The sequence below is a fragment of the Polyodon spathula genome, chromosome 3 (genome assembly GCF_017654505.1).
Source record: "Polyodon spathula isolate WHYD16114869_AA chromosome 3, ASM1765450v1, whole genome shotgun sequence".
Classification (NCBI taxonomy): Eukaryota; Metazoa; Chordata; class Actinopteri; order Acipenseriformes; family Polyodontidae; genus Polyodon; species Polyodon spathula.
Window position 1 is genome coordinate 58,917,888 of NC_054536.1, and position 21,184 is coordinate 58,939,071.

Below are 21,184 nucleotides of genomic sequence, written 5' to 3' on the forward strand. Positions count from 1 at the left end.
TTCTTTAGGTTTCCTAAATTACAGGAGCAGACACTGCAAAGTATGCATAAGATGGATAACGTTTTTTGCAGTTAATATCATAATAAAGAATAGCTACCAGCAAGTGGGCAGATACACTTAATATCCTTTATACTGTTGCTTATGTCAGAACATGTTCCAGAAATGCATTAGTCTTGACAGCACTAGAGTGATGATTTGTAGCTTTTTCTGAGTCATCCATCGCTATGCCAACAAATAACTTAAAAACCTTGGCTAAACATATATTAAAATATTATAAAATTGTTAAAAATAGAATACCTTAAATAAAGTTTGATATTTATGAAACTGTAAATTAAACCAACAGCAGTTTTACTTGTCTTAACACTGGAGTAAAGAGCTTTAATATTGTTTTTGAAGTGCTTTAAATTTGCCATGTGGCAATAGAATTGTAATGCCCTATATTTTTTATGTATAAAAAAGAATAATGTTGATCGCAGCTGTAATTTAATGATGCACAAAACAGGCTGCACGCATCTTTACAAAACATCCTCCCTAGGCTTCAGCCAACAGAAAACACATTTTAATTAACCTTTCACAAAGAGGGTCATAAAATATCATTTAAGTTTTGTACAATTTTTCCAGTGCAGGTTTTCAGCTCTGAACAAGTCCTAGCAAATCCTATTTTTACTGCTAATATAGTAGAGTCATATAACCAAAAACATGTCGGTCTGTCAGATTCTATCAATCCATGCTCAATTGCATAGATGACTGGAGGTTGACTAGGCCATGATCTCGTCCCCAGTTGCCGATCTTCAGTGGAGGCCCCACCAGGGGGAGCTCTGCATTAGCCTTTGTGATTCCATGTGTTGGGGTGTAAAATCATCTGGGTTTAGTTCACCTTATTGTGCTTCAGCAACCGCTTTTAGTCATGCGTGCCACAAGTCCAGGTGGATAATTCCTTTACCGCCAGGGTTTAGTAGTTTGATAATAGCCGCTGCTTTCCCTTATAAAAGTTTACCATAGTGAAAACACAGCAAAGTGTAATAAAGCATAGCATTGTAAAGAAGTGTAAAAAACACAGCAAACCAGGGTAAACTATGGTAAATGCATTGTATAACCCTGGGAAAAGCATGGCAAAATTACAAAAACACTGTGCAAAAAAATTGGCAATCTTTTATAAGGGTTGGTTGGGCAGGTGATTATCTTCAGTCCTCTTAATCATTAAGTGGGTTACACTTGAGGCAACATTCACGTTGGGCATTCAAATTGGCTAATGTAATCAAAATCAATATTTATTGCATACTGAAATATAGTTTTGGTTACAATACAAAAACACACTGTGGGCACTCTGAAGCAGTAGGCTGAAAAACATAATTGCACAATCAAGGTAACTTTTTGAAGGGTAGTTGATTGCACATCTGTTTTATTGATAACATTTGAGTGCACTTTCTCAGTGTCAATAGCAGTGCACAGTCAGGTGGTGATAATTAGAGAAATGTTGCTAAGAACTTCAGTAAAGATCATCCACGTGCTATTTTGTCTGTATGTTATCTATTCCAGGAGCTTTATCTAAACAAATGTTGATACTGTGGATTGACCACATGCTTCCTACAAACCAGTAGAAAATCATTAAGACATTCAGCCACGAGAACCCCCAGAGGGATGATTTTCATTCCAATAATGTAGGGGGGTTCATAACAGAATGAAAAACAGATGTGTTACTATCCTTGTGTAGAATAATATTCCACTTCAGCTGAAAGCATTAATATGTGATCATGCAGACCAGTTGCTAGACGACCAGACAGATTAAGAGGCTGAATGCAATGCTGCCACACTTCACTGTATTACTCTGGGTCCTGCACAACCAGTCTGTGTTATTTTAGGCTAAATCATGTTACACTTTCTGTTCGCAAATGTAGGTGTTTTACCGTTGTGTGAGAAACTTCACAAAGTCTTTTACTTTAATTGTGTTTCAGAAGAGTAGTTTTTATTCAGTAGAAAAAAATTACCATTTTAGTATCTAGGCAGAAAACACTATTTTACCTTAAAATTGGTTCTAACCAGTTTCCATTTTATGTCTGTATTGGTTCCTCCCATGATAATTGCATCTCTACGGGTCTAATATTGAAGAATAAATGTCATGAAAATAAAGGGATAAGGGGAAATAGGTGAATAATAGCATTGTATTTACCCTTTTATAAGTCAAATATTATCTACAAGCCACCAATAAAGGGCTTACAGTATCTGGTGGGTTGCATAGCAAATCACATAAGCATCGCATGAAAAAAATAAATCTGGTAGCTGTGATATTGCCTTTGATATCATTCACAGGTTATTTGAAGGTTGTCATGTTATTGATAATTCTAACATAAGGTTATCACCATAACCCTGGTTCCCTGAAAGAATGACAACCGTTATCGAATGGGAAGAGCCTCTCTGACTGTCAATCACTAAGCATATATAAAAAAGCTGCCCTATCACCATTTTCTTTTGAAATCGAAGGTCAGCTGGGGACACAACCTCGAAGGGTAATGGTTGTCATTCTTATCGGAACCAGGGTTATGGTAATAACCTAACGTTCCCTTTCAAGTAGAATGACAACCATTACCGAATGGGAAGCTGTAAGAAAGCTGTCGTGGCTCCAGATTACTGACAGTACAGTCCCACGCCGATAGCCTCAGAGCCCTCATGACGCCTAAGGGCATGCTGCCTGCAACACCCTAGAGCCCAGAGAGGGCCTTGCACGGTTTGCAACATCAAGGCAGTAAAAATGCTCAAATATCTGACTACCTGTCCATGTAGCAGCATTGCAAAGCTCCTCCAAGGAGGCGCCTTGAAAGAGAGCCCTCAAAGTCGCTTGGCCCCTGGTAGAATGGGCTGTAATGTCCCCCAGCATAGGGGAGTCCGTCTGTTCATATGCCAAGCGTATGGCTTCTGCCACCCAGTGTGCTAGACGTTGCTTCGATAGGGCCTGACCTCTAGAGAGGGACCCATAGCAGACTAACAGCTGGTTGGACTGTCTCCAGGATGCTGTCCCATCCAGGTAACAGCACCTGTTTGTTGTTAATGGTACCTGCCAGTCATTTCCAGTGAAAGCCATACATTTGTCATCGATGGACAGCGCATGAAGCTCACTTACTCTTCTGGCAGACGTAATGACTAATAGAAACGCCGCTTTGAGGGAAACGGCGCAGCTCTGCTGAAGCCGTGGGCTCAAATGGGGGACCACTGCATCTGGCAAACCTTGTCTGGATCCGTTCAACGGCCAGACCCAGAGTTGGAGCTGGGCTGGGTTTGGGTGCCATAATAACCCCTCCACTTGACCCAGGAAGGCCTTGCGTAGCGGGAGCTGCCACGGTTGGCCCAACAACATGTTGGAGAGGAGTGCAAATCGGGCGCCTCGGCCATCTGGGTGCAACCAGCAAAACCTGTGCTCTCTCCACCCTGATCGTCTCTAGTGTCAGGGGCAATAGCGGTAATGAAGGGAACGCATACAATAGCCCCTGTGGCCAGGGGTGAGCTAGTGCATCTATTCCTAGGGGGCCCCCGTCTCTCTCCATAGAGAACCATCTGGGGCAATGAGTGGACTCGGCTGTGGCGAAGAGGTCGACTTTGCTGTATGAAACCTCTCCCAAATCTGTTTCACAACCTTAGGGTGCAGTCTCCACTTCAAGCTGTCCAGAGGTCCTCTGGACAGGAGGTCTGCTGCTCTGTTGTCCACACTGGGGAGGTGAACCGCCCTGATGGAACGTTAGTTTCTGTGCGTCCAAGTGTCTGTGCGCTGCGTGGTGAAGACCCGGCGAGCGCAGGCCGCCTTTGTGGTTTATGTAGGCTACCACTGTCTTGTTGTTTGTCCGGGCCAGCATGTGTTTGTGCAGTAACTGCTGGCGAAAATGAAATAACACCAGAGCTACAGCTTATATTCTTGGGCATTAATATGCGCTTGCTGCCAATGTCCCTGCCACTGACCTCTTATTCCCCTCCCATTCCAGACCGCTCCCCAGCCCAGGCTGGAGGCGTCCGTAGTGACAACTTCCCTTCTGTGAGGGGAGCCGTGGGGAGATCCGAGGCACAGATTACCAGGGCGGAGCCACCACTCCAGTGTCTCCAGCATTGTCTGGACACTCGCACCAGCCGGTATCGATAGCAGACCAAGTGCAACTTGAGCGTATTTACCCAGGATTGAAGCAGACGCATTCTCAGCAGCCCTAGGGGAAGGATTTTTGAGGTGGTCCCTTACCGCCGACTCTTCCTCTGCCTGCTTGCTTGGTCTAGGGTGGAGGGCGGCGTTCAGGCCCAGTTGCCCCTGCAGGCTGGGAAGGCCACCTAGGGTGCTGGCGGTAACCAGGAAGGCGCAAGAATTTCGAAGCATCAATGGTCGCTCCGAACGTCTGCCCCGGTGTTATAGGGGCATCTAACAATGCAACCTTCTCGGTCTCCACTACCTTGGCTTGGGTTAGCCAAAGGTGTTGTCGAGTGGCCACCAGCGCCGCTAGAGACCTGCCTGATGCCTGACCTAGCTCCCCTATCAGGTCAGTCATTGCCCTCGTCACCACCTGAAGCTCTCCCGCGTCCGTCTCTGGTGCCCATTCCTGCAGCCTCGCCGCTAGCCGCGATTGGTAGAGCACCAGTTTGGCCATTGCGTTTGCCTCTCGTACTGACAACGCTGCTGATGCATATACTTTTTTGAGCATGGTATCAGTAGTCCCTCTTGGATGCGCAAATAGGGTCTTTGTCCCCTCTGGTGAAGGTGGATCCTTGCACCAGCACAATGACCGTGACCCCGATAGGAGGGAACTTGCCTAGGCCAGCTTCTTGTGCTCCTGCAGTGTGTAGCAGGGACTCCACTGTTCTGGAGCCTGAGGGAGAGGACGTCGGATTGCTCCAAGACAAGCGAACCAGCTCTAAGAAGTCCTGGCACAGACGGAGGGCTTGTTGTGAGTGTCCTTTCAGCTTTAGAAAGCGGTTCCCCTTCCCCTCCTGTTCTGCCACCAAGGGAACATCTGTGGCAGCAGCTGGCAGGGGCGGTATGGTGCCCAGCTGAAGTGGCGGGGTAAGACACGTCCGACCTCGATGCTGTCTCAGTGAAGTGAGAGAGAAAAAGACGATATGCTACTGTGAGGATGTCCCTCTTCAGCAGGAGATGGGAGGGACTTTCTCCTCACAGCAGGGCACTGATAGGGCAGCTTTTTTATATATGCTCAGTGATTGATGGTCAGAGAGGCTCTTCCCATTCAGTAATTCCACTTGAAAAGGGAACTGTTTCCTTCCTGTGAATTTATAAGAAGACTAGGATATGGATAGGAACCTTATTTACATTAAAACATATAAATATACTACTGACTTTGCTTCAGAAGATAATGTCACTGTAGGTCTTGAAGTGCAATGCTTATATGCTTATATTCTACAAGTACAGTCGCAGACAAAAGTATTGCCACCCTACACTTATTATACCATCATTCAAGGTAACAGATTAAGGACAATAATTTAGTTAACTTTTTTTTAAATAAAACTAAAAGCAAAATACATAATTTCTAGTAATGTAACAAATAATCTTTGTCAAAAAACAAACTTATTTCATTTAAAGTGTTTGTTCATGAAAAAACTATTGGCACCCTTGCTTTGGTATTTTGTCTGCCCTCCTTTTGCTTTTATTACGGCTTTGAGATGTTTATGATCATTCTTAACTAGTATGTTACATCTTGCTGGTGAATTCTGGACCCTTTCTGTCTTGCATATTTCCTTCAGCTCAGACATGGACACACAGTGCTTGTCTACAACTTTTTTTCAGATCACCCCACAGCATTTCTATTGAATCAAGATGTGATGATTGTGAAGGCCAGTTGAGAACTTTTATATATTTTTTTTCTTTAAGAATTAACTTAGCCATATGCTTTGGGTCGTTGTCGTACTGGAAGATAAACTGTGTGCTAAGCAGCCTACGAGCAGATGGTGTCATTGTACTTTGTACAGTGTTTTGATACATGGCTGCATTCATTCGTGGTCCATTTTGGGGAAAAAGTTATAGTTAAGTATAATTGGACCAGAGAATTTTTGTTGAAGAATGCTTCAGATTCTTGTTTCACATTTCTTGGTGCTGGTTTATCTAGCTGAAGTAGAGCATTGTGGTATTGGCACAGAACAGGTGACAGGGAACACAATGATGTGGTGAAAATAACTACCAGTAAGGCTGAAGCCAATATGTAAATATGACAATAAAGCTGTGTGTTTGTGGCATCAGATCATTTATTCAGCATTGTGTCACTTGATGATGTTTACACTTATAATTAATTAACCATACATATTGAAAAGACACATGCATAAGAACATTTAGAGAAACCAGACTCTGTGTTCCTTACAAACCAAGTCGCAAAATGCAACTCAGAGTTTTAACATCCTGTCTGACAGTGCTAGCTAGGACATTAACTAGAGCTGAATTGAATTCCCAGATCTCAGCCACTCACAGCAAGAGAATCGCTTTGTAATTTAGTCAGGTAGGAAGTACAGCACTCCTCTTCAAGGAATAATAATGTGGCAATCCTTGTAACACTATTTTAATAACTGTACTACAATATCATGAATTTAAATTGAGTTTAAATTGTTTTAAATCCATATAGGAACTCACAATGTAAATAATGACATTATTACTAATGGTAATGTATGTGCACATTTCCTTTGTTTGTAAACCTTGTTATCCTAACCTTGATTATAGGTACGTTGTAAAATAATGTAATATTAAAATAATAAACTAAATACACTGTATTTACCAATCATTTCTTTGTAATTGCTGTGTTTTAATTAATATCTGACACTGTGGGACGAGGAACTCTGATACTGGAGTGCTGTTCCATTACAGGTTTATTAGGTGTAATTAAATGATTGCTTTAGGACCCAGTCAGTGGTTTAATTGTCTCAATTAAATACTTAAAAACAAGGACCTGGATCTGGAAGGTCGACAAGGCTGCCTACCCCTGCTGTTGGTTGTAAGTCCAATCACTGAAGAGTCTGCAAAATGTTACAATTGTTGTGGAGGTCATGCAACCATTCCTCTAATTTCTTCAAGCTGAGGATGGAATTCTGCAACAAATTCCAGAACAATCCTCTCTTTGAGACGGCTCTTCATAGTAATTTGAGCAGTCTTGGAGACAGACGCACATGCCACCAGAGTGCCCTACAAATGGGGTGAACAATCCTCGTCCTCGAGGTCCAGGGCCGTCCATGGCCAGTTTATGGCGCCACTATAACTGTCTTTGTTCCACCTACAACCTGGCCTAAATTACTTTATTGAAGCAATTTAGACTCCTTGCGTGTTATACTAATTTCGTTATTCAATTAATTATCTCAAGGACCCCATTGACCAACAGTCACATCTGCTTTTTTGCCAACTGGCTGAAACTGACTTGCTATCATATATCATAGATTGTCAGGAGTGCATATTTGCCTAGATGAATAGTGGGATCGAAGGACGGAAAAGTCCATTCGCTATTAGTTTAATTTTAGGTTATCAAAAACTTGATTTGGAGTAGTTCTGGTTCACTGTAACCTTGAGACTGTTATAAAATGATGCTAATTAATTACATATATGAGAGACTTCATTTGTGTGTTTTAAATGCTTCGTTCGCTCTGACAGTCAAAGGAGTTAAAGACATCAATAGAAAAGGGGTACAAATTAAACCACCATTAGCCGATCTTGAAAGCCAGTACCCCTGAAGTCAATGGACTGTCTGGGATTGAAATACCGGTAAATACATTTCAAATCACTATTCAATTATTCCTTTTGGATTAATAGAGACTACACTGTAACACACAGGTGTTCACGTGGTTTACTTTCTTTAATACTGTCACGATCTCAGTCAACCTGTTAACGCAGACAGGTGCATCGCAAAGGCCGACGTAATCCACACACAGGGAGGGACAGCGGGCGCGAACCCGGGAACACTCCCGCTAAAGCACAGAGCCGATACCGCTGTACAAAAGAGTAATACAAAGGCCTTTATTTGCAATGTGGGGTTTTACAAAGCTATATCAGTTTGTACATGTTTTCACCCGGAATTTGCCCATTAAATATGTGAAAAGATTTATTATTATTATTATTTTTACCAACATCTATGTCGTTAGGATACGGTTGGCGATACATTGATGTAAATAACATCTTCTTTTGCTGTAGGATGTACATCGCTGCATGTTTTATTATTTTTTTTACTTCGCCCCATATTAGTCCCAGAAAACAAAAATTGGTGACTATTTTAGTCTCTAACAGCACGTATACAATTAACCTTTCTTAATTAAAAAAAACTGTCTTTAGCTTACAAGAACATATTTTGTTCAAGTAATTCATTCTGTGGGTTGTTTTAAATACGACGAACGTCTTATTTAATTGTACCCTACGTCGGATGTCAGTTGTTTCTTCATTCATTGTTTTTTTTTTTTTTTTTTTTTTTTTTTTTGTTATTAATAAAACTGGATGAAACAGCTCTACTAATGAACTCTCCCCAAACACCCATTAATTTTTGTTTTGTTTTTGTGAACATACAAAAAAAAAGACAAAACAAAAACAAACATATCTACTGTCTTGTCCTTTCTCTTGTTCTTTCATGGCACGTTCAGTGCAGCTGAACAGGATCCAACACGCATCCACTGACGTCAACAAACCTACATTAACAATCCTCACAAACCTCTTTCGGCAGGGGAGCTGGTGCACGGAGGCGTTCTGTAGCCTTGCAGAAATTTGAAACAAAATCACAATACAAATTAGAGGGCGCAGTGACGGTGCTAACCAAAGCAGATTGAACGTACTAGTAATAATGCTGAACATATTCAGAGAGCCTTGTGTGATGGTAGAAGGGGGTATTTAACACAGTTAAGAAGACATATATTCCAATACGGCTGAAAAAAGGAATGGGTTGTGGGGGTAGCAGGTCTGATGCCATTGAACCGAGATACTATGAAAGCTGGACCAGAGACACGGAATCTACATGGCTTACAAATACAGATACAGAGAACCCATTGCCGGGCATCGCCAGCAATACTAGTGTGTTTCCAGAAAACGCCGTCTCCACCAGTAAGAAGGAAAATGGGGCAGTTAACACAGGTAAGTTGTAATCGATACGCCCCCCCCCCCGAACTACTCTGTATTGCAATATAAACAAGCGCCTTGCCGCCACATTAATTACTGCGATATAAAAGGGATTGTAATGTATAGTACCTGTAGTGCAAAGTCTTTAAGATTTAAAGTTTGCATTATTTATTTACTTGTGGAATACAAAATTGTTCACCTGTGGTCCAGGGAATTAATTCACCAAACTGCTTCGGCGTCACACTCCCAAGATAATGCACGTTCTGGACACATCTATGGTCAAACGATTACAGAAAACGGCGCAGTGTTGTTTTTTCAGGTGGCCATCAACATAGCATATCTGTCTATAGAAAGGCTAAAACAAACTCATAAGTATAACCAATAATTCTATGTTTGCAAATTGTATTATTGTATTTATTTATTTAATGGCAGTTGGGGGATTAACACGCTAATATGTATAACTAGGCTTTTTTTTTTTTTTTACGGACATCATAAAAAGTAAGTTACAACAAACACATAAGCGAGTGGCAAATACAGTATGGATAATTATGAATAGATAGGGAAAACGATGACAAAACGTGAATGAATGAATACACACATAAACACATTATACCTTAATGTCATTTCTTTAATTCGTTTTTGTTATTTTCAGAAGCCTTGATTTTTGTTTGTTGTTTATTGTTACTTTTCTTTCAGTAAAGTATGTGTAACTGATGATTATATATTTGACCAAGTACACCTGAACTTACCGTTAAAAGAACATCTAGTAAATTTATATCTCCTTTAGGATAGATAAGGTACAGATATTGACTTACAATGGTCTTTTGGATTCCCCTTATTGATTTTTACAGACGAATATTTGATTGTAATCTCTAGATTAGAATAGGGGAGAAAATATTGTGAAACATATTTATAAACACGACTACGTTTCTTAAAAGTAGGCCCCTCTTCATACACGTTTCCCTGAAGAATATGGAAGGTGCACTATTTTATTGTTCTTGAATCAACACACCAAAGAAACAAGAGACTCATGGTCTTCTCTGATTTTCTGTTCCCTCTTTTTACATACAATGGTATTTTTTTTTAATTTAGTGTATCCAATAATTGTCCAATTTGGAATGCCCAATCGCTCTTTCCCTCACTGCAGCAATTCTCCACATGGCTCAGGAGACCCAAATGTTCAGTGTGCGTCCTCACAACCAAAACAGCTTCCTTTTTAACCAAGGAACTTGAGAGCGGATGTCAATGAGCTATCCATTTCTGGGGGACAAAGACCTGCCCTGCAGGTGTCTGCTCTGAACTCACTGGGCACCTGTCGAGCAGGGTTCGCTGTAGTACAATAAGGAGAAACAGCCCCTGCCAGTTTTGCAACTGCAACCCATGGGAGAGCCTGAGCGAATGTGAAGCCCCCTTCGGAGTCCCCAGCGAAGACTGACGACTTTGCACAGCCAGGATGCGAACCTGCGTTGTATGACTCACCCGGTGCACCGCATGGCAGCGCTTCTACCATGTGAAGCACTCGGGAACACCCCAGTGGTACTGTTATATGCAGCTCATTGTATCTCCTCCTCTTGCAACCCCAGGTACCTGTAATATCCATTATGTTGTCTGCCATAAGCAATCTGTCATGAAAGAAAAATCATTAACAAATGCATCCTTCAAGATGGACTGCTGAAAAAATGTGTTTGGTAGTAAGAGCACAGTACAATCCTGTCCCACACACACAACCAAAAGTGACTAAATTGCCTGTGTTGCTTGCTGAGCAAAAAGCCTGATTCACAAGAGTTTGCCTGACCATAGTGCTGCCCTGGGCTGATGCATTATGAAAGTGAGCAGACTCTTCTTGAACTCCAAACTATCCTTCTTCTGTCATTGTTTTTTCTTTATTTTCTGTTTTCTGCTGTATATGTAGTTTTCTTTCTTCTGTTACAATTTTTTGCATATGCTTATATACAGGAGGTGGCCACTTTTAGTATTCCTAATTAAATGACCTAAACCTCATCTTGTGTAACTTACCTCTGCTCAATACAGCTTACTACCTAAGCTGTATAACTACATAACTGTATTAATTGTTTTGGTTGATATCGTATTGATGGACGTCTTTCTGATGTCGCAATACTCTGCAGGATTATTGAGTTTTCGTCTGTCAGTCTCCAGGCAACTTCGACGACATGTGGATTGACCAGTATAGCTGTCTGGTGGAGACACAGCTACTCTAACTAGTTAGGCACTCACTGTCATGCCTGCCACTTCAAAATTAGGTTACATTTTTGCTTCTACCTATTTTAGTGCTTGCTAAGTAAGAGCTAACTCCATTGGCCTTACTACCGCACAGCTGGCCACATGACAAGTTCCATAATTCTCAAGTCTGTATAACATCTTGTCATGATGTGGCTCTTGTATTTTCTCTACAGTTCCAAATAAAGTAGCCACACCCTGTAAATCCTGATTGATGATGGATCTTGTAGCCACACCCTGTAAATCCTGAAGGATGTTGTTTCTTAAAGGCATTAATCAAACTAAATATTCAATATCTCCTTTGGTCACAAATATTGAATTATGTTTTGGGTTTTTTTAGAAAAAAAAACATGCATTATTGTATAGATACATAGATAGGAAACTTAACATTGTACAATTGTGCACAAAGTGACTGAAGGGAATATACATCAACAAAAATTATATTAATGGCAAACAGCTTGAACTCCTAAATGTGAGACATGATAGTAGGCTATAAATTCAGTCCCATTTTCTTCCCTTTGCACCATCATGACTGATACTGTAAATCAGCAGCAAGTGACTCATTCTGTTTACTGCATGCAGTATCAAGGAATAGTGGTGCAGAAGGATTCCCTGATACAGAATGTTTGAGATGGTGTGGATATTAACCAGCACCATTAAAATGTCACACTCCTCTGTTGTTGTCTCCTATCGGTGACTGGTTGCCTTGTAGACTGCAGCTAAATTGTTTTTCTATTGATATATCATACTTGGTTGTCGTGCAGCAAGTCTTTTTACTTTTTACTTTACTGGTCACTGAGAAAAAGAATATCAAATCAAAGCCTGTCAGTTTACTCTCTTATAAAATAACTGGAACACTTATGGAACGTGTGCTTTCCATGATGCATTAGAGCTTGCTGCTCAGGCTGCTAATGCATTCAACTCCAGTAAGACAAGAAATTCAATTAAAAACAGTTGTGCTCCCAGATTTTGTAGAAGGGTTTTCTTTAAAGTTGATCAGGGAGCAGGGGAGTGATGGACTTTCTGATAAATGAGCTAACGACTGTTGTGTTTGCTAACAGCATCTGCTCTCAATCAGGCACCACAGCTGAATGTTAGATAAGCAACTACATAAGAACAAGACAGCGCATGCTGATAATGGTATAAAAAGTGACCCTTCCAGATTAGGCTAGTCGGAAACCTCTCTACCAATCCTGCTGCTCTACAATCAATATAAACCACGAACCACTGCAACTTGTATCCACTTAATGACCAAGACTTCACAATGGCACAGACTGCGTTGCAATACTCTTGTTTCCTTCCAGCTGGATTTGATAAGCTGAGGTGTCACTGGATGAAATGTATTTATTTATTTATTTATTAGCTTAAACGCTTTAACCAAATGACTTTGTTATGTACTGGTTGTATTAAATATACAATATTTATAAACGGCAAACAAGAACATTTGAAATGTTGAAATATTGTCCTGCTGTGATTTACATTGAGTACTAGTGTGTTTTTTTTATTTTTTTTATTTTAAACTTGCTGCAAAAATACCCTACACATCCTTTTTGTCATTGAGATTTTTAAAGTAATGTTCTGGAAAATAAAAATGTGACTCATCATTTTCTTCTACGTCCATGTGTACCACCCAGATTTTTACCTTATTCTATTTAGGCAATATATTTAGGCTGTATCCATAGCAAAATGCCTGTTTTCTTTCACATTAAATTGCTTTAAAATGTAATTTTATCATTTAGGGAAGGGAGCAGAAGGCAAGGGAACCCAAACCTGTGTCACTGTGTCTTCAAGCGTAACAAACAAAGAAAAGAAGACAGTAAATGCAGGTACTCAGTGTGGTAAACATGCAACTACTTCTGCTACAACTACACAGAAAAGGAGGACTGTTCTTCAGACTGAGGAACTGTGAGTTTCGCTGTCTTTTTTTAATTGTTTTGTGTGAAGTAACCTGTGAATTCAGTGTATATATCTGTCTGGCCAGATAGCTAGAATTACTGAAACATGAAGTTTAGTTAACTGGCTGTTTTTCAAAAAAAAAAAGATTTGATTTAAATGCCTCTGTCAGAGCTTTCACTGAACACAAAATCGTATAGCTATAAAAACTAAAAGTGAAAATGAACTGAGAAAACATTGAAGTAATGGATAATAAGTAGCTTCAAATGTCTTTTTCATTGTCTCTTTCCCTTACAATTAATGATGTTAGGTTCTGGGTTCAGTTGTTCTAATATTGAATTATTAACTTTTTTTCTTTACCTGGTTTAAGATTTCATCTAGAGCCTGCTCTGAACAGATGTCCTCATTCCATTCAAACATGACCTTATCTGAATGTAAAAAGGCAGTTAGAATGATATTTGACATTACTTGCTTTTCTAGCAATACCATCCAATTTCGGTTACTGATCCCAATGGAGTCATTTGCTGAAAATTCAATTCTGAGGTTGGTTGTGAGTTGCAGTAAACCACATCTGAACCTGAGGGACTGTAAACCAGACAGAAGAAATGTATACCCATTGTGGTAGTCAGACTAATTGACATGATATAACTCTTATATATATATATAATATAATACTATTTATATATCTATATCTTACATATAATATAATACTATTATATATATATATATATATATATATACTGCCTTACATCTGTGTGTATCACATATGGGAACACCATATATTATGATCTGTACTATATATATATATATATATATATATATATATATATATATATATATATATATATATATATATATATATATATATATTACTGCATCAGTATGAGGAATGTAAGGATCCACTAATGTGATGATACGATATGTATCACCATATGCATGTAGCAGTACCATATGTATCTGATGGTCCAAATCTTGGTCATAAATCCAGTTTTTTAAACAAAAATCAAATGAGAGAGGTGAATCGTAACACCCTTAATCATTTTTTTGTTGACATTTATAGACCAAATGGAAATAAAGAAAAATGTCCACCAAGGAAGTCGGCATCGACGTTAAGAAAAGCATCCAGTGGGCTGAAACAGGCGGACGTGTTCAAGAGGCCGGTATCAAGTAAACCAGGAAAGGGCTCCTGCACACAAGCAGAGGGGTACAGTCTTTGATAAACATACTGAGGATTAGTCTTGACATGGCTGGGGTTCTCTGAACAGCATCCACTTCTCTACTCGCTGACTCTAAAGAAAGGACTCACCAGAGCACCTTAACCAGGCCCGTCATTGAAGAATGGGAATGATGAGGACATTAAGATGCCTTGCTGGAGCAGAGGGTCGCTGCAAAGTGCCTTGAAAGTTAAACTGCTGTGTGGGCTGACATGGGAACCATCTCTTTTTTGGAAGTGCTAAATATCTGAAAGCCATTAGTATTTCAACTACATTAGAGTCTAATTAGAAATTTTTTCTCTACCGTAAGATTGTATGGAAATTGAATTATTTTAGGTACCATTCCGTTTACCTGTCCAACATTATGAAAGAACTGTGTAAAAGGCCTTATACTATAGCATAGAGACCACCTGCCTTGTGGAAGATGGTATGTTGGTTCCATGTTTACAACCACCATTTCTCTGCCATGTATAGCATACAGCAGATTTGACTTTCTGTGGCATGACAAAAGCAGCCAACATAAAGAAAGGCTGTTTCTTTCTATTTTATTTTAAGGATGAATGCGTATGCACCAACAATGCAGTAACAATAGGTGGCAAATTGTTAGAATAACATGGTGTGCAACCTAATCTGCATACATAATGACAAAGTAAATCATAACGGTCATCCATAATAAAGTCCTTCACCTGGGTGTGATTAATTGGAAAATTGGACAATCAATATATAGATGCAATGTCTATTGTCAAGCCTAAAAAGCTTTGTTCCTCTGTTGCTTGTTGATTATTTTCTTTCCTGCTGAATGTTATTCTACTAATAAGTTTAAATTTAAACTTGTATTACATGATGGTCTCATATATACAATAGATATACCATTCAGAATTGCATTTTGGTCATTTGAAATGTTCATTACCATTTTTTATGCATGTGACTCTCCTGAAATCAGTTGTCTGAACAACTCTGGGCTTTGTTCACAACTGAATTATTGAGAATTACTGGAGCACACAAGTTGTTAGGCTGTTATCAATGAAAAGAAAAATGACAGGTACATTATTTAAAGTTGTAGCAACACGTGGGGAAGTGTAACGCTATATTTTTTCGGATCCCCGCTTCTTACTGTTTAAGTGCCCTGATTTGCTTGTTGTTCAGTGAGGACAGTAGTGACATAACGTGCTTAGGCGACACGTACAATGCCTTGTCAAGTTGCATTGCTCAGCATTGAAATCAGCACCTTGAGGTTATTCACGACAAAGCAACCCTCAACCCTATGCAGTGTTCCTGTACTGAGGGGTACTTGCAACAGTTTTGTGGAACTTACTGTGGGGCAAGTACTGAAGGCTTCAGTTGTTTAAAATGCTGACGACTTCTTATTGAAATGTTTGTCTAATTTTACAGTACACATTTCTTGTTAGTACTAATGAAGCTTTCCTAATACATTACATTGTTTGTATCACTTTGTGCAAGGTATCCTTTTTTTAAAATGCAGGACCATCATACACTTGTAGGTAAAAATTGAAGAAAAATATTCTTTGACAAAGGAACCTCAAAAAATACAAGTCTGATTTTAGACTTTGAAACAGACCAGAAGAGATCAATTCCAGTTGCAAACCTCAAAATCTTCAAACATTAAAAGATTTAAACCATAGAAAAAGATACATGATTCTTGTTCTGCAGTATGTATACTACATTTGTCAATGTTTATTCAACAGGCTTACAAGATATGGTAATAACTCACTTACAGTAATGCATGTATTTTTGAGGAGAAAAATTCTTAATTGAAACATCATGAAACAGGTTCATTGTGCAATGGGTTGCACAGGCTTTGTGACTTCAAATAATAATCTTTATTTTTATATAGCACCTTTTCATAGTAGACCACAGTCACAAAGTGCTTTACAAGATATGGAACTAGGGTGTGTGAAGCATGCATCAGCTGCAGAGTCATTTACAACAATGTCCTGCCCCAAAGACGGAGCAGAAGGAGGTAAAATGACTTGTTTAGCGTCACACAATGAGTCAGTAGCTGAGCTGGGATTTGAACTGGGTACCTGCTGGTTATAAGCCCATTTCTTTAAACACTGGACCACACAGCCAAATATGGTCTGGGTATAGAGATCCAAGCTAAGGAAAATCACTGCAAATGAAACTCATAAATCATAAAGAAGCGCACCTTTTCTTCACTGAGTACCAGTATCTCCGTCCCACTTAACCACAAAGTGTCGTCAGCTCTATTGGTCAAAGTACTAATAAACTGAAAGTGTGAAATCTATTGTATAATTAACATTGTGTTTGTGGTGTGCCAATGAAGAACCCCAGTCAAATACATACTCTAAAAAATCAGTGATTTAAAATTTTGCAAGCCTATGAAAATGAAGCAAGATCTTATCAAGAACGTACTTTAAGCAAAATTTGTTAATCCTGTAGGTTGATGCAAAACATTTTGCCATAACTGTATATTTAATCATTTTAGACATATAAGCCAGACACACTGACAAAACTCAATTTTGTGGGGTTTGGACGTCAAAGCAGACAGCTCTATAAATACGATAAAGATAAAAGTGATGATTAAATTGCAACATTGTAATAGTGCCTGGTTCATTGTTGAATGTGTTACATGGATGGCATCAGTGTGCAGTATATACTATGGTGTTATTATTAGTATTACTACAGTTGAAGTGATACATAGAATTTATTTCAAACAGGGAATACTTACTTCTCCATACAGTATTAGCTAGTAGTATCTTTATTTAAATATTTTTGGGTGTGTGAGAGTTTTTATGACATGTATTACTGTTTATAAGGCATCATACATTTTCCATGAAGAAAAGATGGAATTCACTTTGGCTTTTCAATTAATTTATAAGATGGCCTATTGATTGCTGCAGCTTTGTATATTGATTGAGGCTATATTTTCTAACTTAAAACATGAAAATTATACATAAAGGACAGTATAGAAAACACAGTGTTTTGTAAAGATTTCTCTAATCAATTGAACTTATCAGTGCAAGTATTAACAAGTTTTTGTTAAACTAATAAAAATTTAGAAATTCTTGATGTTCCATTATAGGACTTAACTGATTTTTTTCTTTTTTCTCTGACTCAACACCATTGAATCCCTACATTATATCTCCCATCCTGTTTTGCAGCACCCTACCGCTGCATAAGAGAAGCAAACCTAGAAAGACACACAATTCTCACGGCTTCTCAGAACTCACATGTCACCTTTAGATTATCTATTTGTGGGAAGAAAACGCCCCTTCATAGGTTCAAGTTTTGAGAATAAATAATTGAGATACATAAAAACAACAACAACAAAAAAAGATGTACTATTATGTTGGTTGAATGCAAAGTTATTACTTTTTGAAAAAATAGAAAAAAACATACGTTTGCATTTTCTACCAGAAGATTTAAATGCTGATTTCTTAATAACCTGTTCAATGAGCAGTGAGAAGAAGATAAGAATTGGAAATACTTCAGTCAATTCCCTACAAAGTGTGACTCTACCATCAGCAATCCTTTCCCAATGAACCCCTTTAAAGAAGTGCTGACCTGTGCTTTAAATCATATTTTTATTAAATCTTATTAACCGGTTTTGCTGTAATGATATTGATGTGTGGTTCATACATTTTAGATATTACTCCTTTTGCTGATGGTTACTGTAGTAGAGTGAAAATAAATGAGGCTTGTGCATAAGGCTGTGCAGTCAACTGTTACACAACATTAGACTTTAGAGAATTACATCTGTATAACACACTGCCTATGTGCCTCTTCATTTAATTAATAAGAGCCTTGAGACAGGACAGGAGCAAAGCCCCAACAGCAGAGGATTGTATTTAAACTGCTCCCTAAGCAGTCAGGAAAGGCTGAGGTAGACCCGGTTCTTTCCCTTGCTGTATGACGCAGCTGGTATTTGCTCAGCCCTTCACTTCCTTTCTTCCCATTTTATAATTTATGTAGTAGCCTCCTTAGCTGACTGATCTTGTCTCTTTTGACATTTTTGGCATAATAGATAGCACAATGGTCCATGAGACAGAAATTATTGAGGTTTGAATTTCTTCAAAGTTTTCTTGCACTGCACTTTTATCCTAGATCTTTTCTGTAACAGGTCTTTGGACAGTGAGTGGGGCATATCCCTTATAGATGTTTACCACCGTACATTTGCAATACCATTGCAGTTTAACGGCTTTTATTTTGTGTTAACCATAGTTTTTACAATGCTTATTTACCAGGCTTTCACTGTACTTTTAATCTGATGTAATGTGCTTTACTACAACACAATATAGTATACAACACTAAAACTTTTATGAGGGGTAACAGTGGGTTCATTCCAGTATGCGGACTGCCCAGAAGCTTGCTTTCAGTTTCTCTTTTGGCAAGAAAGCTAATGCTTAAATCATTCAAGACAAACTAATATACATGGGAGAATCGTACTGCTGAACCAGGTATGCTTACCTGGGATGAGTCAGAGGATGTTTTTGTTTGTTTGTTATCTAGCTGCCTACAGTACTTAAAGAGTGATAACCACCACTTGGGGTGTGTTCAAGTATTGCATGCAGTGGTCCAGGTAAGCTGCGTATTGGGTGTTTTAAACTGTCATGTATTCACAAGACAGAATTTAGTGATCGGGAATAGAACATTATTGTTACAACCAAACTGACCCACATATCTCTCTAACTTTTTTTTACGACTGCCGTCAAAACCCAGCTGGCTCAGTATGAATTACGAATGCTATTTAAATGTAATGCTTAAAGAATGCACGTAGCAATTTTGCTGCACGGCTTGAGTTTGCATGTTATCAAGCTTCTTGCACTTCGGTGGTTCCTGGCATGTTAGTGGTCAATTGTGAATTGACTGCAAGCGGTAGCTAGAGAATGGGTCATAGAAATGCTAGGACAGCTAATTGTAGCCTGTCTTGAAATTGCCAGAAACACGTGACCTGTCTGGGTTTAAAAAAAAAATAATCATACGGTTGAATCCAATCACTTGCAATGAGTGGTGAAAAAGAGACTGGATTCCTCTGCCTTACTCCCCCTGAAACGAACTATACCAATTTACCAATCTGTCAACCGAATTTTAGGAAGGTAAATGTACATAATAAATACAGTCTTACAACAGAGTCTCGCTTCTTTCCAGGCTGACTGACTTCCAGGTCCTGGAAACGAACTGTCAGGCCAGCCCTTCCAGATACTTCTCCTCCCGTTCTTTAGCACCCTCACAGGTCGGGAGGTAGATTTATCACCAGAACTCATTGTATTTCTGTCACATATCCCACCGCTCAGAGTGGAGCCGAAGGAACACTCGGCTAAATCTACATTTCCGATTACTCCCCCCTCCCAAGAAAAATAATCCGCATTTTGGTGTTCTTTCCCTGCCCGGTGTACCATATGGTACATGAAGGGCTGCAATGCCAGATACCACCGAGATATCTGGGCATTGCTGTCCTTCATTGTGCTTAACCACGTGAGTAGGGCGTGGTCTGTGTCCAGATCAAATGAGTGTCCCAGCAGGTAGTATCTTAAAGAGTGAGTAACCCATTTAATGGCCAAACACACTTTTTCGACTACAGAGTAGTTACGTTCCCAAGATAACATCTTTTTGCTCAGGTACAACATCGGGTGTTCTACTCCAGCTACTTTTTGGGACAAGACTGCACCCAAACCTACATCCGATGCGTCGGTGTGGAGGATGAATCTCTTGGTGAAATCCTGTGTGATAAGAGTGGGAGCCTGGCAAAGTGTACGCTTAATAGCATCAAACGCCCCCTGACACTCAGCTGACCATTTAATTAAATTTGGAGCACTCTTTTTGGTGAGGTCGACTAACGGGTTAACCACTGTGGCGTACTCGGGGATGAAGCGGCGGTAATAACCGGCTAAGCCCAGTAGTGACCTCACCTGAGTCTTGGTTTTGGGGATCGCTGCATCAACCAAAGCCTGGATTTTGGTGACTACAGGTCTCACCCTTCCATTCCCCATTAAAAATCCCAAATTTTGAGTCTCTGTTTTGGCAAACTCACATTTCCTCAAGTTAGCTGTCAGCTGGGCTGCCCTTAGAGACTGAAGAACGGCTGTAACCCTAGCCAAATGCTCTCGCCAGGTGGAGCTGTAAATCACCACATCATCAATATACGCTAATGCACATTCATGATGTGGACGTAAAACCTGGTCCATCAGTCTCTGAAAGGCAGCAGGCGCACCATGTAGCCCAAATGGCATGGTTTTAAAGTGGAACAGCCCTTCTGGTGTTGAAAATGCGATTTTCCCTCTGGAGCTGTGGGTTAAAGGGATTTGCTAGTATCCCTTCGTCAGGTCCAGAGTGGAAATAAACCTCGCTTTTCCCAGTCTGTCTAAAAGTTCGTCGACCTGAGGCATGGGAACTTAGCAATAGCGTTTACCTTTCTGAAATCCATGCAGAAGCGGTTGGTGCCGTTTTTCTTGGCCACTATGACAATTGAACTGCACCACTCGCTCCTGGAAGGTTCAATCACCCCAAGCTCAAGCATATCCCATACCTCTTTGCTAACGCCACTTCAGCGACTTTCCGGGATCCGGTACAGTCTCTCTCGCACTGTGACACCTGGTGGAGCGATAATATCATATTCAACTAAACTCGCTGAACTCCTCAATAAGCTTACGCAGCTCTCTTTGCTGATCTGGAACCAATTGTTCCCCCATTGAAATCGCTCTTGTGCTCTGGGTCTCTGGACAGGGGCCTAAATCATCCTTCATATTGCCTGGTGCTATAAATAAGACCTCCCTTGTCTGCCAGGGCTTTAACAAAGTAACAT

General features: G+C 39.8%; 1 long non-coding RNA gene across 1 annotated transcript; it reads left to right on the top strand.

The window, feature by feature from the left end:
• The first annotated feature begins 8,672 nt into the window (after positions 1–8,672).
• On the top strand, positions 8,673–17,456 carry LOC121313254. Its single transcript, XR_005949959.1, has 3 exons — positions 8,673–9,070; positions 13,033–13,198; positions 14,247–17,456. It is a non-coding gene; the product is annotated as an uncharacterized LOC121313254 (long non-coding RNA).
• The last annotated feature ends 3,728 nt before the right edge of the window (positions 17,457–21,184 follow it).